The 17,600-nt window shown below is 44.2% G+C and overlaps 1 long non-coding RNA gene across 1 annotated transcript; it reads left to right on the top strand.

The window, feature by feature from the left end:
* Nucleotides 1–15,407: 15,407 nt before the first annotated feature.
* LOC134864304 (uncharacterized) lies at nucleotides 15,408–17,126 on the top strand. Its single transcript, XR_010165816.1, has 2 exons — nucleotides 15,408–15,934; nucleotides 16,787–17,126. It is a non-coding gene; the product is annotated as an uncharacterized LOC134864304 (long non-coding RNA).
* The last annotated feature ends 474 nt before the right edge of the window (nucleotides 17,127–17,600 follow it).

Raw genomic sequence — 17,600 nt, 5'->3', positions numbered from 1 at the left:
ATCCACTTTCAATAACACTATGGGTGGTATCGGACAACACGAGGTTCAGGACATGTGCATAGCACCACACATGCTGATGGGTGGGGTATTTGGATGCCATTAATGCAGAGAAACCTCTGTATCGCCCCTGCATATTAGAGGCTCCATCTGTGGAGTTGCCGATGCACAGGCCTATGTCTAATTTCAGACGTTCAAGGACTTCAGTTAACAGAGTCACAAATGACTGTCCTGTAGTTGTGCTGCATTGTACGACTGCAACCAGCTTTTCATGGACTGCATCCGTGACAAACCTCAAAATCACAGAACACTGCTCTTTCCCTGTAATATCTTGAGTTGTGTCTAGCTGCACAGAAAACATCCCTGCTTTCTTAATGTCTGCAGAGATTCTCTTTTGACATTGCGTGCGTGCGAAAACTGTAGTTAGAAGTTGACCCTTGTTCGAAAAATGTTCCTTGTTTGAATACCAAGAGTCGGTCCAAAGTAGACCAGGAAACTTCTAGTTTAAACCAAAGAGTATTTATTAATGCAATGGTGTTGTAGGTTTACAAAGGGGACACAGCTGTGGCCCTTACATCCAATTCACTGGTCCACAGTCCACACGGAGCAGTAAACTGTATAAAGTTGCATGGAAAATAAAGGCTGTTCTAGTCCAAACATCATGGGACAGGAAATCTTCCCATTGGACACTTGTATGCCTTTTTCCCATTAAATGCATTACATGTGTCACAATCATTTACAAAGTTTTCGACCATTTCTCTCATGTATGGTTGCCACCACTGTTGTTCAATGTCTCTGGTTGTTCTTGATCTGCCTACATGGGTGGGACCATGTGCTTGTTGTATGAGCAGCTGGCATAACTTTGCAGGTGCCACTAGGTGGCCTTCATGTGCCCGCCACAGGCCATCTACTTTTGATGCACCTTTCCGAAGCCACTGGTTTTGCTCATAGACTGCGGCATATTCCTGCATGTCTTTAATGTGTTCACTGGTTAACTGTGCCGGAGTGTCGCCGTTCGTACATATCATTTGTTTAATGTACCCTCCTGCATCTTTCGCTGCCTTGTCTGCTGCATCAAATTTCCATCAGCACCCTTATAGCAACATCCGTCACTGTACAATATCATGTCTGGTTGAGCCAGTGGATCTGCTTCCAGGTCTGGTCTTATCTTCAGATCCTTTTGAGATATGAACTCACAGTCATGGGGTGTATGTTCATCTGTGTTGAGTCCTTTGGCCATATTTGCTAGACCTACTTCATAGGTTATTTGTGGTTTTAACAAACTACTTTCTATTTAGAAATTTCTGGCTGGGGAAAATGTAAATGCTTGAGAATTTATGAATGCCACTACTCTGTCAGATCCACATAATGTGGTATGTAGTTTCTACTGTATCCAGTTAGGCCTAAAAATGCAAGCATTTGTTGAACAGTCTTTGGTTTGGGATGGGCGAGTATGGAAGATCTTTGTGCCTGTGTCAGAGAGAGGCGGTTAGAGGAAATCATTCTTCCTAGGAAGGTGACTGTTCTTCTTACAATCTGTGTTTTTTCTTTCTTCACTTTATATCCTACTTTTGCCAGTAACAGTACGAGTTGTTTAGTTGCTGCCAGACATGCTGCAGCATCTGGTCCGGCCAGAAGTAGGTTATTCACATATTGTATGAGAGTTACTCCTTCTGGTAGCTGCAATGCACTTAGATCCTCTTTCAGAGCATGGTTGAACAATCCTGGACTATCTTTGAAACCCTGTGGCATACGATTGTAAGTATATATTTTGTCCTTGGTAAGTGAAGGCGAATATATCTTGGACTTGGGGTTCAACGGTATACAGAAGAATGCATTAGCCAGATCTATTACCGTGAAATACTTATGACTTGAATTCCGATTTTGTAGTGCCACATATGGGTCGGGGACAGGGATGTTGTGAGTCTCAGTGGCATTATTTACTTCTCTTAGGTCATGAACCATTCTCCATCCTTTGTTTCCGGCTTTCAGGACTGGTAAGATGGGAGTGTTCCAATTCGAGGAGGTAGGTCTGATTACTCCAGCTTGTAATAACCCCTGGATGGTGTCTCCAATTCCATCTATTTGTTCTTGTTTTAGTTTGTATTGGGGATGCCAGCATGTGTATTTACAGTCTTTTAGTTCCATGGACACTTCATGATTCTCCAAGCCTACATCATAATCTCCAGCAGTCCTTAGATGTGTAGGAACCTGTGTTAAGATGTCTTATGTGTCTGGAGGATTAGTATGTTCTCTTCCATGATCTCTATCAAGCTCCTATTCTTCCAAAAATCATTTTTTCTTCACTGTTTAGTCCAATTCTCCACATCTTTTGGTCCGCTGATTGCCACAGTAAAGGTGATGCAGTGGGTAACCACTCTGAGCCCAAGGTGGCCTTTACCATTGGCCCCAATGATCTACATTCAGAACCTATAGCGATGGCTAAGGTAACATGAGGAACAGCTTCTTCAGACAGTGCATACCATTGTTTTTGTTCTTTAGTGAGTCTTACAGCTGCTGCTGCTGCTGCTGCTGCTACACCCTGAGGTCCCACATAGATGTCTGCAACAGTTAAATCTTCCATCATCCCTTCTTTATCTTCGAGCCAGGCTTCTTGATATTCTTCATCTGGGCGTCGTAGATAATTGTACGTACAATGTAGGGGATCTTGTGGGGGCCCATAAGGTCCCAAGGTGTTTATCCATGGCTTCCATTCCATACAGGTTCTTTGTACTTGTGGGGTATCGATTTCAGTGGTGATTAGACAGCTCCAGAACAATGCTGTAGTGTTGTTTTCTTCACCATTTTCCGGATGAGCTGCCATCATCATGATCCTTTGTTGACCATCATAGGACTGGTAGATTGGCACCCCCTGGGAACTGGATGATAAGACCGTCTGGGGTACATAGTATTCTTGCTCAAGTTTTTACAAGGAGATCTCTACCCATTAGATTTATGGGACATAGGAATGAGTGTTGCAGGAGTTGTATTCCAATCCTTGTGACCAATGGTACTGTATATCTCTGTTCTTCAGTGCTTCCCGAGTATCCGACTGTTTTAAGAGTGTTGGTAGAGAGTGGAAGTCGTTTTCCTTTTAATGAGGTCAAACAGGAAGCTGTAGCTCCTGTATCCAACATCATTTCCACCTTCTCTCCTTCAATCTCACAGGCGACCATTGGTTCATTTTGGGCTGGAGTTGCATCACCTGTCGTTGGATCCTCTGGGCAGCCTCATTGTTGTGGCTCCTCCCAGGCTGACATTGACATCTGATTCATGTTAGGCACCCCTCCTCCTCTCTGATATCCTTGAGATCCCCTACCTCTGTTGTAACCATTGCAACCTCCCCTCTGTTGATAGTGTGGGGGGGAATATCCTGGTGCTTGTTGGACTTGTGTGGGAAAATACTCTTACGTTTGTTGTTGTTGGAATTGGCAATCTCTGGCCCAATGTGTCATCTGTCCGCATTTGTAGCACCCATTGTTCTGGAACCCTCTTCCTTGATAGTTCCCTCCGCTGTGGCCTCTTTGTCGACCTTGGCTGCGGTAACCTGTCCATTCTTGGTTTTGGTTTGGTGAGGGTATCAGTCCAGCTTCTTCTTCTAGTATTAACGCTTCTTTCATCACTCCCATCTGTTTTGTTGCTTTCTTATTTTTAGTAATGTCATCGTGTTCAGAAACTTGGATCTTGATGAGTATTTTAGCTAATGCTTTTACTTCTTCTTCGTTCTCTGAATGAGTTTGATTATATATTAAATCATAATGTATTACATTTTCTCTCCATTCTTCAGTGGATTTTGTATTCATACTCACTGCATTCCTCCACAGCATTACAACCGCTGGAGTAACATCATGGCATTCTCCAGTGCAGTCCATCCATACTTCCTCACACCTTTTCAGGAAAAGGTACATTTCTTCCTCCTTTCCTTTCTTCAAACTTGAAAGAGCCGTTAAGCTGCACTTTGTCTTGGAAGTGGCATGCAAAGCATCCCAATATTCGTTCCTGTATTTATTAAGTGGGAGGCTATCTGGTTGGCTGCTGCAGTGGGCCTTCAGCTCCAGTTCTCTCATCATGACTGTTAGGGAATATTTTGTGTAAGCTTGTAAATCTTTAGCTCATTTGCGTCTCTTCTCTCTGTCCTCCTTCGACCTGGCTCTACGACCTTGCAGGTGCTGTTGTCTTCTATTGGGAAGAGCAGCCTGGGCTTCCGAAGCCTTGATTTAAGATTGGCTTTATTGTTAAGGGACAGCTAGCTCCAGTTAATCTGGCCCACTATGCTCCGGTAAACACCTTATCTGTGAGCTAGATGACAGTTTAAGTTAAACGTATTGTCTGAGCTTGTTTAGTCTGGCGTTTGAAGAATGTTGACTACCCATTTGGAACTAGTTAAAACCTCTTCCTACTGTCGAGATCTTCAGAATTGGTTTGGCAACCCCTGTGGCAACTCGTGTACCGCAAATGTCTTGTCAATACTCCGGCCGCAACTCCAAATAAATCCAACAGGGTTTTGCCATCAAGTTCGTGCTCTCCAGCGTCTCTCTTTTTCGTCTCCATTGCTTCAGTGGTTTCCACCACAATGACCCTTCCTTCTAGTCTGAGAATCAGTGCTCTCAGATCTCCCAGGCACAGGTGGTCCTAGGTAGTGTATTTTTCCAATGCATCAATCCACTTCTGGCCTCTCTGGGAAATAGGTGGTAATTTTGTCACTAATGCTTCCATATCCCTGTGACTCCATGGTTGGTAAACTTTTCCTCTTCCTTGCCCAATCGTCATTAGTGGAGCCTGCATCTTTGATTTGTTCGTCTGTTGTCTGGTTCTTTCGCTAATAGGTGTACTATTTCTTATCTTAATTTTTCCGCTCACTGTAACAATATCATGCATATTTTCTTCTTCTTCTTCACTCTCACTGTCTTCCAGTACTGAATTCTTGTAAGGCGTACTTGGGCTTCGTCCTCCAGGAGAATAACCAGTACGATGTTCTTTCTCCTCTTGTTCTCGTAGCAGGGATTTCCTATATTCCTCTGGTTCTTCTCTGTATCTTTTTTCCAACTCTCGTTTCTCTTCCATCTCCCTGGTGTGTGAATTGGGTGTGGATGATCTTCTCTTACCGAGGTGGTAATTTGGGGAAGGATTTGGTGTTGCGGCACGTCCTCTGGTCTCTTCTCTACCCTTGGTGAATGAATCTGGTTTAGCTAGTTGATTTAAAACTGATCGGGGCATAGGATAGCAGCCACTGATGGGGATCCTCTATTTTCTTCCATTAAGCATTGGTTTTGATCTATCAATCGGATGGTCTGACGTAACAGTGTTTGTATTTGCGATTCTAGACTTTGCATGTTGTCTTCTGTGAGTGCTACTTCTAAATCCAATGTCCCTCCAGCAACAGTTGTGACTGCTCCTTCTAAATCCAATGTCCCTCCAGGAACTGTTGTGACTGCTCCTTTGAAGTCCAATGTCCCTCCTTTAACCTTCAATATTGGGGCTTGTACTGGAGCTGGGAATTTAGGTTTGTTCATTTCCACATAGGGAGAGGGCTCTATAGACAACGCGTTCAGGTCTGGATACAACTTTTGAGTTTGGGTGGACAGAGCCACTTCTGTTTTTTCTCCTGCAATAGTTTCCTCTTCTTGTACTTCTGCAGTCTTTACCACACAAATGTTACTTATGGTCTCTGAACTGACATGTTTCAAATGGAACAACACGCATGTCGCTCTAGTTGATATTGAAAGGATTATTATCATTATTATTATTATGATTTTTATTTTTCCATTTTGAACGCATATTTGACCCCTGCAACATATGTGAAAAGTCACCAAATTGTGCACGCGCCTCAGGACTGGTGAAAACAGACTTGTGAAATATGTTCCGGAACTTTGCGAAAAGAAATGCACAAGCCAGCCCCACTTCTGTTTTTAACCTAAACTCCCCCGCCTTTAACTTTCTCGTGAACAAACGAAATTTGCTACGTACATCTAGGGTGCGGTGACGAACCAAAAAGCCTCTTGGAGGGGTATGAAAAAATGTACAGGAAGTCGGCCATTTTGAATCTGGCGTTGGAAAAACGCGATTTATTGCATTTTTCGCCCTCCGTACTTTGACAAACTCCTCCTAGGGCACTTATCCGATCGACTCAGATTGAACATTCTCAAAAACGGCCGCAGACTTCATATGTTTCATACCGATGCAGACTCCAAGACACCTAGGCCTATTATGGGGTGGCATCGTGTGCCGTTGCCATGGCAACACAATGCTCGCCATGAAACACGTTTGTCTCATAACTCCAGTGAATATTCTCCAAACGGCCCCAGACTTCATGTTTGATAACGATTTAGACCAAGACACCATGACACCTAGGTCTATTATGGGGTGTCATAGTATGCTGTTACCATAGCGACAGATCAATCGTCATGTTTAGGTTACTTTTGTAACTCCCATGTACATTGTCCGATCCGCCTGAACGTTTGCTAACGGCCGAGTCCTTGAGACACCTTTGTTACGCGGCGCGAGCGGACAACAGCGGACCTGCACGGAGCGTCGAAGACCCGCTCATTGCTGCTCGCAGCTTTAATTATTATTATTATTATTTTATATATATATATATATATTTTATTATTAATGTGTCATGCTTTAATATGTCCACTAGAGCTTATAAGAAACTTTATGTGTGTAATGCTTCTAAACTCTAGTAAATATTTAAAATCTAAAACTTCCCCCACCAGAAAGCTGGTCAATTTGAATGGAATTCAACTGACATCATGTACTTGAAACCGTAGTTTCCAGCACAGACACCATACGTACAAATTAAGAAAATTTAAAAAACACCGTTGGGAACTTTAAATTCAACAACAGTAAAAACACAACAATCCTAACTTATTGACTATGCTTGCACCGCGCAGGAGGCGCAGAGAAGTAAACCGGTTTCTCTACGCTCTTCTACCTCGTGGCTGCAACACAACACTCTTGACTAATGAGCTTGGCCCTAAATTGGTCTTAATTGTATCTCTGTCTGTATGCTTATGCGACAGGAGCGAAACACCTAACTGCTAACTGATCACAACCCCGGAGTTTAATCCACACGTATTTCCAGCCGTGAAATCGATTTGCCCAATCTGCACAACACTGATTCTGTACTCAGGCCTCTAAAAAATAGGTTTTTATTTATCTTAACACTATATTCTGTCCTTACTCGACTGGATTGATAACCCAAACTGCTAACTGCTAATGAGACCGTAGTTCAATCAATACGTTCTTTCAGCTGATGATATCAATTTGCCCAATCGGCGTTACACTAAGTCTTTACTTAGGCCCATAATATAGGTCTTATCTTTATTTTTAACACTATATTCTATGCTTGCTCGATGATTTAGGTTTGGTGAGCGAAAGTATAGTTTATGTTGATGTCTGTGTTTAGCCTTTAGGCTCTCGATCTGCTGGGTCAATTGCTATTGTAACCATGGTGACGAGTGTCTGTGTTTTCCCACAGTCTGATGTTTTCATGCTGAGGCATCACAGTTGTTGGTATTTTTAAGTTTTACTTTGTGATATCTCTTGTTGGAGCCATAATGCATTGTGTTTATTTTATCTAAGTTAATGCTAACCTGCAGTTCTGGCTTTTGACCACAGGGTGGAGCATTCCTTGCAAAGTGCAAAAATGTAATCACCTGGTAATCAGAGTCAGGTATGTGTGTAACGAAAGCAAACAGTTTTTGACCATGTGGTGTCGTTGACTAAAGTCAAAGTATGGGTTAAAGTGTATCAGAGCTGACATGCAAACATTGTTCACAGGATGGAAACAGACCGAGCAATGTTGGTGATTATGCATAACAAATGAAAGGATCGAGAGATTCAAAGACAAATGCTGATTGGACATTGTTTTGTTGGACTGGAGCAAGCGTCCGAGAAGTTCTTTCGTTCGCATCCCTCGGTGCGTGGAAGTATAGATCATACTTAAAAGGCAGTGCTCTTTACTCCATGTATTAAGGTATAAGAAGCCTATATATAAATATCTAAGTTGTTTGTGCCCCACCAGTTTTGTACATATAAAAACGCCACTGGGTGACATGTGAGGTGCGTGTGACCAATCCAAGCTACAAGGACTAATGCAGTTCAGAGCCCAGACCACTGCTCTGACAGTTTTAAAGCAAGTTTGAGATTTTAACAGTATCAGGGCACAAAGACCATGGTGGCCGTAGGACGTACAATTATTTTCGGGCCATCATGACCAGACCGAGGGACCGTGAAATTCCTACCCCGGTGTTTAGGCTCGGGCCTCATCACTCCACATATTAACGTAGAACATTGAGTGATGATTAGATAACTAACCCCCAAGCCCACAGGAGGAAGCTGGGGTGGTGGTGGGGCAGGCGAGCATTGCCAACATGAACACAGCAGCTGCAGCAGCAGCGAGGTGAATGCATCAGCAGCGTGGAAACAGCAGTGGCGACTGCAGCATTAGCGAGGCAGAGGTAGGCGGATCCAACAGCTTGAATAAAGCGCCAGATTTAGGAGACTATGTTTGGTTGTTTGCAAGAGTGACGAGGGGCGTTATGTGCGATTGTATCATTGGTACTCGAGTTGACTGCCTGAAATAGCTCGCAGGCTTCGCCCCAATTACTCCATTAAGCATTTAAAGTCTACATCTTGAATTTAAACAAAAGCATTTTCATCTTACAGGAAATATACAGAGTTGCTGAATATATTCAAGCCAATATGTAGAATAGCAGGGACCTCAAATTCCAAAGCAGATTGAGTGCATGGAATTTAAAAACTCGGAGGTGTAGAGCCGATGAATGGGAGTCGGAGGGAGTGTGTTTAATATGGAACACCACACTTTATTATCCATTTACACACACGAACACAACTTAACAGCCAACTACGAAGCAGCAATGAATGAATGGCAACAGGACCGGAAGTCTTAGGTCCCACCCACTAACGGGTCCGTTGGGAAACACTCTTAACACGTTCCCCACCCACAACAACACCACGGTGAATTATGTCCCTCAATTTGTCACCACAGAGGTTAGATTTAACCACTGGCAGAGCTGCATTTTAGTCCTTTGTACTTCTGACCAACAAGCAAATAAAGAATAAAAGAAAATAACAAACAGGGTTCCCGCTGTGGCACAAATGTTAAATCCCACCGTGTTTTCAATGGCTTGATCCTTCACTTATTTCAAATCCTTGATGCTCTCAATTTTGTCGATCTCTTCAGATGCAGTTAGGAAAGCCATCACAAGTCAGACATTTAGAAATTAGGGCACTCATAAAGAAATAATAACAGGGGGTATTATGTTTCAAATTATGGAGACCTTTATCAAAGTAGAGCAAAGAACATCTGAACTCTGTAAATAAAAAACGCCTCGTTGTTTAAAAGGACCCTTCCTATCTCATGTGAGTGCAGCTGTTGAAGAATGCACCCATACACAAAGTTTTGCACTCAAAAGTCACACCACAGTAATCCTGTATTACTCAAGTCAGAAGCTCCTGCCTGGAGCAATACAGCAAAGAGAAAAACTTGATTCTATTGGATCACCTTAAACTGGAAGAGGCGGTGCTTATCGCCGATTCATACAGTCACAGCCCGGATCCATACACTGAAACCATGGAGGCTCTGACAGAGTTATATGGCCAACCGCACCAGCTTGCTCTTCAGCGCATCTCTAAGCTAACGGAGGAGCCAAACGTCAAGGTAGGCGATACAAAGGCATTTCGGCAATTTGCCCTGAAAGTGCGTGCTTTGGTAGGGATGTTGGAGCAACTTGGCAGCAATGGACGAACAGAACTGTGGTGTGGTCTATGTACTGCTGAAGAAGCAAGAAACCTGGTGGATGATCTTCGCCATCTCCTGGCTAAAGGTGGTTTCGACCTGCGACAATGGGCCAGCAACTACCCAAGCATAATTAGCCACCTGCCCCCTGAGTCCAGGTCAGAAAGCAGTGAACTCTTGTTCAACCAAGATAGAGCTGACCCAGAGGAGCGCACCCTCGGACTCATATGGCACTGTCAGTCAGACACCATCGGCTTCAAGCATGGCCAGCTGGAGATTGACACGCAGCCCACAATGCAAAGCATTTACAGGATCCTCGCCAAGCAGTACGACCCGCTTGGCTACATTGTGCCCTTTACGACTAGGGCCAAGATCTTGGTTCAGAGACTCTGGGATCGTAAACGGGAATGGGATGACCCAGACCTACCCCATGATCTCCTGCAAGTATGGTATTCCTGGGTGGAGGAACTCCCGCAGGTGTCCCGAATTACACTGCCCAGATGCTACACCACCGGAGAACTGGATCTCACTACCTGCAATCGGAGCATCCACATCTTCTGCATTGCGTCTGAAAAGGCTTATGGCTCTGTAGCGTATCTTCGCACCCAGGACGACGGTGGACACACCCAAGTCACCTTCATTGTACCCCGATCAAGAGTGGCCCCCAAACGGCAACAATCTATTCCCCGACTGGAGCTCGCTGCTGCCTTAACAGGTGCTCAACTGGCGTCAGTTCTGAGAGAGTTGACCCTGGATATCCACCCGCTACACCTACTGGAAAGATTCAACGACAGTACTTACCTGGCTGCGTTCTGAATCCTGCAAGTACAGAGTCTTCGTGGCACTAGGATTGCTGAGATTCAAGAATTGACAGATGCTGAAACCTGGCGCCATATCGACTCACAGAGAAATCCAGCTGATGATATCACAAGGGGGAAGACCCTGTCACAGCTGCCAGAATGTACCCGTTGGTTTCAAGGCCCAGACTTCCTTTGTCAGCCAAATGTCCCAGAGGAGATGCGGAGACAAACCTTTTGCGGTGCCACAACTGTTGACAGTGGACACAGTTGCCCTGGGGGGTTTGCACGTCCTGCCTGATGGTGCGTAAAGGCAGGGATTCTGGTGTGCCTTGGAGGCCTAGTTTCTGAGCGGCGGTCGGCAGCAGCATTGTTCTCTCCCACCCGTCGTCCAGCACTGCATATGTATCGAGGGTGCAGCTGCCGTGGTGCAGGGACACTGGAACGACTTTGAGAAGGATCCGGCTGCCCTCTGCTGGGAACCGCACTGCAGCTCTACTTCCCCATCAGCGCCAAACGTCTTTAACATGCCCAACTGGGGACTGGATCTGAAGAGAGAATCTCTCAAAGGCAGCCACGTCTCAGCGCCTGATGTCGGGTGAGTCCATTACTGTGGCAATTCGCTTCAGCGCTAACTGGTGTGGCTGGCCAAACTTCTCATTCAGAGCCATCATGGTGTCAGTAAAGGGTGTCTGGGAGTGAAGGTAAGCGTCAGCAATCAGTTTGGCTCTTAAGGTGGCCTGTGAGCACTTGATACTTAAACAGTTCCGAGCTGCTAGGGGGTAACAAGTTCTCTAGGGCAATCTTGAGGTGGGCGAACTCACCAGGGTCTCGATGTGAGAGGTTGGGAATGGTTGGATGAGGGCCACGGTATGCTTTTTCCAAGCTGGTGCTCTGGTAAGATGGCCTCGGGTACATGGACGACTGCCTTGGCGTGTAGAGAGGGTGTGGAGGAGGTGGCGGGTGCTGAGCAGGCTGTTGGCGGTGCGCAGGTAGGTCTACAGGCACATACCTGGGTGATGCCGGAGCCACACCGGCCCAGGCGGGCGGCTGTAGCGGTATAACTGCAAGAGCATAAATAGGGTGGCTAGCCCTGGTGTGTCTTTGGACTGGGCCTGCAGGCAGCAGTTGGTCTGGTGTTGCCTGGTTCTGCTTGGCTGCTAAAGTCTCATCTTTGATGACTTGAAGTTCGCTCATAAGTCTGCTGAGGCGTTCCGTCACAGGCTGGTTGCCGGTTGCCTCCTCGTCGCACCGGCGGTGGCGGTGGGGGCCAGTCATCATCCTCATCAGCGTTCACTTGGTTCAGGTGGTTGTCAGATGCCTCTTGTAATTGTTGGAGGCTGAGGACCGCGCTGACCAGCTGTTGCATGTCTGCACGGACTTCCTTTAGTTCTTCCAGGTCGGCCAACATGCGTTGATGAGACTGCTGGAGCAGGCGCCACTCACGCTGGATCTCTTCTAACTCTTTTCTGCAGACTGCGGCTTGCTGGGTTTCGTGGCGCAGGCCATAACTGGGGGTAAGATGATCACGTGACTTCTCTTCTCCTCCGTCTTCATGTGGCTGGTGGGCTAGCTGTTCCTCCTGGTCATGCAGCAGACGTTTGGGTGTGTAGCATGCATCACTTTCGTGGAGGGCAGCATCCCAGTTCAGCCACGGGCGTAGTGGAGTGGAGTACTGAGAGGTGAGGGTGGCCCTCTCAGCCGCTCCCGTCATGTGAATCATCAGGTCTCTCACATGTCCGCGCCAGTGAGATCCAAGAGGAAGAGGAGGGCGTCTGGGGCGCACCATAGGCTTCAAACCCTTGAGGATCCATCTCGTTCTAGATTGAGTGCGATGTATATCCGACTTGAAGAACCATTAATGTGGGTGAGGGTTAGTGGATGTGTAGGACAGTAAATGGGCTATTCAAGTGTACGTCACCAACATATTCCATTCATTATAACAGGGAATAACATCATACTAAACAACTCACTGTCTTGCATGGACACACACTTTCAACAAACAGGGTTTCTTGCAGCAACACGGGAAGACATGTGCTACTACAAGAGCGCACCGGAATAAAACGTAAACAATGCGCGTCGCGCTCAGTGTGACGTAAGTCCCGTAACTAACAAAGTAAAAGTCCATAACCTGAAACTGAGAAGTCAACATATTAAATGGCTAGAGCCTTTTGTACAATAACATTTCTATCACAAGGCGTATGTGTCAATAAATGTTCTTCAAACAAACATGAAGTCTCTCCTGATTAAATTTATTTTAGGACCAGTCATGCGTTTCAGTTGGAGTATGTTGACCATGGAGGCGCAGTCTTCCTTTCACTCGCGTTAGTGGAGATTAAGCAAAGAGTCATCCCTTCACACTTTAGCCTTCATCCAGGCATATTTATTTTAGGAATATCAATACAGTAGTTTCAACTACATCCCTCGTGTCTCACGCATTGATCATCACAGGTGACTGAACAGACAGTACTAACGTGCGCCATGTAGTGACGTCACATAGTACGTACCATAATAACTGGAGTAAGGGCGTATCACAAAGTAAAACTTAACAGTGTCTAAAATATAAAAATACACAACACTGTGGTAGTGTCAGCCATAGGTTACTCGAGAAATGGTTGTATCCATTTATGGTGATTAAACAGTTTTGCAACAACATTTTTATTCAAAAGGGCAGACATCTCCTTCAACCTTCCCCAAAAATACAGTATATGTAGGTTCATATATATATGAACCTACACTGTATACACTGTATACACTGCAGCATAAAATTCACACACCCCATATCACAATTGTATTATGATTAACTGCTGGGACAGATGAATCAATCCAAACAGAGATGGTGAAACTTGTCAGACTTGTCCTGTCAGTGTAGTGTTCTTTTCTCTTACTGCATTTATTTACTTTTTTGTGAAACATGAAGTATTTTCTTTCACATGCCTACTTTATGCATTGATCCTGCCGTTTGTTCCCTCATTCTCCACACCTTATCTCTTTATAGTCAAACTATAAACTGGTGTACCTGTCTGCTCCTCTCTCAATATAATATTGGAATGCTTTGTTCTTTCATATCAGCCAAGTTGCTGTCGTCATCCTCCACGTCTCATCCTCATGTTCAGGCTGTCACCGGCAGCTGCATTTCCTCTGGAGGCATGCCACGTGGTTTGATATGATTCACCAATGCTGTAAAACAATCAACAATGGAAAACACAGATGCAAAAGATAATTCCTCAATCCTTTTTACAACCACTGCAAAATAACTTGTATATCTATAGTACAGTTTAAATAGGGAAGTTGTTAAAATAATGCAAGGTAAATATGAAAATGTAAGCTGGGAGGTTTGCCCCAAAAAGCTCAGTGCCAAAAATAAAACCAGTATTCCCAGTCGAACTGGTCTTATCTACAGAATTGAACAGGGGTGCTCCAAGTAAAGGCCGATGTATGATTCAACGTCGACGTAACGCAACGACCACGCAGACGCGTGGACGCAGCCGTGAACATTTATAGTTCTGCGTCGGGTTTACGTGACGCAATGCAATTCATCGCCACAACGGTAGGGGGCGCAATGTTTTTTGTAAAGACTGACCCAGATTCTTTTGATGTCTATCGTCGTCGCTCGTTCTTCTGCTTGCGTTGCGTCGACGTTGAACCATAAATCGGCCTTTACTCTGCTCAAACAAATTAAAGGAATACTTCATGAAAGAAATCATGCTGGAAAACTATACTGATCTGGGCTGGGTAATGTGTTACGAAAGGACGCCACATGGCTTGAGGGAAATGAAAATTATCAACCTTAAGTGGTTTGAATTCAAAGACTTCACGAAAATCAAAGTGAAAAAATTATGCGGCAGGCGTTTTGCTGAAATTCCATTGCAGCCACTCAAAATGGTACTCAGTACTGTTTATTGCCCCCACGTCCTTGTATCCATGCCTGACAACACCGGGGCATGCTCCTAATGAGACAACGGATGGTGTCCTGGTGTACCTCATCCCAGATCTGAACCAGGGCATCAGTGAGCTCCTTGACTAGTCTGAGATGCAACCTGGCGGGGTCGGATGGACCGAAACATAATGTCCCAGAGGTGTTCTATTGGATTTAGGTCGGTCGAGCGTGGGGGCCGTACAATAGTATCAAATTCTTCATCATGCTGCTTTCCTGGCCAGGTCGCTCTTGAAAAATACATTTTAATCTCAATGAGATTTTTACCTGGTTTAATAAAGGATATATATCGAAACTTAATGGCAGGCAAGGTGCCATAGCACCGTCTAGCCTGTAGAGGTCTATGTGTCCGTTAATGGATATGCCTCCCCAGACCATCACTGAACCACCACCAAACTGGTCATGCTGAACGATGTTACAGGCAGCATAACGTTCTCCATGGCTTCTCCAGACCCTACACGTCTATCACATGCTCAGGGTGAACCTGCTCTCCTCTGTGAGAAGCACAGGGCACCGGTGGCGTACCTGCCAAATCTGTTGTTCTATGGCAAATGCCAATCGAGTGCCACGGTGCCAGCAGGGGCGTGGCCACGTGGTGGCCAGGGGGGGCCACGGCCACCATTGGTCAGAGTATGGCCACCCTGCCGGCCCCCCCAACCTCACGGCACGAAAAAAAAAAAAAAAATACAACAAACCCTCATGAACAGAAATGGTATAAAGCTGAAATAAATGCATTAGTATTTTTTTTTATCAAGTCGTTTTATATTGTCATTCGTCACTTCTGCTACAAGCCCCATATTCGCAACATGTTGGGCCACGCCCCCTCCAACGTGCCTGCATTCTGACAGCGCTTCAGTGGAGAGACTAGCACTGGAGACGAACGCGCTGGATATACAATCCGTGTATCATTCGTTCATTTGTTTTTCCGATTTCAAAACCAAAACCAGAAATCGGATAACGGTTCGTTTTCTCGTTTTTCCGATTTCAATACCAAAACCAGAAATCGGATAACGGTTCGTTTTCTCGTTTTTCCGATTTCAAAACCAAAACCAGAAATCGGAACCAGAAATCGGATTACGGTTCGTTTTCTCGTTTTTCGATTATGCACCCCCAAACGGAAAATGGAAAATGAAACATTCGGATAACAAATCCTGGGAATGTTAGTTGTCAGGGAAACCGATCGCGAGCCAACAACTGACTCATGCCACAACTGATCTGTAAGGAAACATGGCTAATTTGGAGTCTCACTACGAGATGATAAATCAACTCTTTCTGTCGGGGAAAACTCACGCCGAAATGTCTGAGACATTGAAGAGTATGGGAATTAAGGGGTCCTCGGAGATGTCGGTGAGGAGATTCTGTGGCGACGTTGGGCTGAGACGGAAGGGGCACATCACAGACCAAGAGCTGGAAGAAGCTGTCCTGACATCTATTCAAAAGGTGAGTAAGCCTACAACTACAAAAACAAAATGAGAAATTAATGAAGGAACTTGAGGCTGAAAGAAGAAGAGTAAATACATTTAGGCGAAAGAATCAACGCCTCGTGCAAAGACGGAATATGGATAAACGTGCTAACAAAAAAACACAAACAAAGCGAGGAAACACTGGAATTCAATTAAAAATATATATTTTACCTGTGTTTTGACTGAATTTAAAATAATAAATTTGACTGTACACAACATAGTCATACTAGTATTCTGTTGTCCAACGGTGCAACAAAAGGTCCCGTGGTGCGACAAATTGAATTGTGAGGGGAAAAGGTATTTTAATGAAAAATGTATGTAAAAAGTGTTGGATAGTATAACAATGATATCATCACTATGCAGCTTTAAGGATGAAATGAAGATTCCTTGAGTTTTATACAAATTATAATGAATGTAACCCAGACATTTGGGTTAAGTCTCTATGTGTACATCTTATAGTATATAAATAACATAATTCTGAATTTGTTGGGGGTATGTTTGATGTGGAAATATAATTGGGACAAACTAATATGCCTTGTGCTTATCTATCTTACCTGTCCAACATTCTCTGAATTAAATAATGGCATTCTTTATGTCATTGCACCGGTGGACACATTTTAGGACTACCACACCAAAAAGTGAATAATATGCAAAATATATGAAGAATTAGAAATGGACACATTCAGTTTTGAATTATTCACATATAAGGGAATATAATTATATGTCATTGGACATATATTTTTGAATTATTATTTTTTTCACTTTGGATTTGAGTTCACGTCAACCACCCATATACTCATACCTGGTTTTTTTCTGTCTTCTTCCACAGCAATGTGATGTTCCTGATTTGGGATCTGCTTCTCTTGCGTCTGTTTCCGAAGAGTCTTACTTTGTTATCCCACCGGACAGTGTCCTTCAAGTTCCATTGGATAGGCCACAGTTCTCCAAGACTTCATCTTTATTCCTCAACATTTTTCTCTGCAGTCTATGACATCACTCCTGCTTAAGCTTCTCTACGCTGACTACCATAAGAATTAAGATTTATGATAGAGGACCCTCTCATCCCCTTCATCAACTCCCACCAGACAGGAGATTCAATCTACTACCACCAACTACAAGAACTCCTCAGCAGAAAGCTTTCTTAACGGACAATAAAGTTTATTTATCTATCTTATCGTATTGTTGTATTTTGTTGATATCACCCACGTGATAAGCAGTGTTGGGAATAAAGCATTACAAAAGTATTTAATTACTGTAATGCATTATTTATTTATGTCCTGTAACTAATGTAAGGCATTGCAGAGGGGGGAACTGTAATATATACTAGTTACAATGCTAGTAACTTAAGTTACAATACATTTTACTGTAACCTGGATTTTAATGGTGTTCAGTGTGGTGGGTCAGAAAGCTATTCCTGAACCTGCAATTTTTTTAGTCTGTTAAAGTTACTTAAGTAATGCAAAAGTAATGCCTTAGGCCTACATTTTAAATAGTAATAGGCCTATGGTAGTGTAAGGGTTGAAAAGACAGTAGGCCTATGCCTATTGGGTAGGCCTGATCAGTAGGCTGCTTTACAGTTTTTGAGTAACTTGCCCAACAGTGGTGATAAGGTGATTTCCTAGGTCTACTCTTGTATGCCTATA

This window comes from Eleginops maclovinus, chromosome 5 (assembly GCF_036324505.1).
Source record: "Eleginops maclovinus isolate JMC-PN-2008 ecotype Puerto Natales chromosome 5, JC_Emac_rtc_rv5, whole genome shotgun sequence".
Taxonomy (NCBI): Eukaryota; Metazoa; Chordata; class Actinopteri; order Perciformes; family Eleginopidae; genus Eleginops; species Eleginops maclovinus.
The sequence above is the reverse complement of the archived record's forward strand: the minus strand, read 5'-3'. Positions and strand labels throughout refer to the sequence as shown.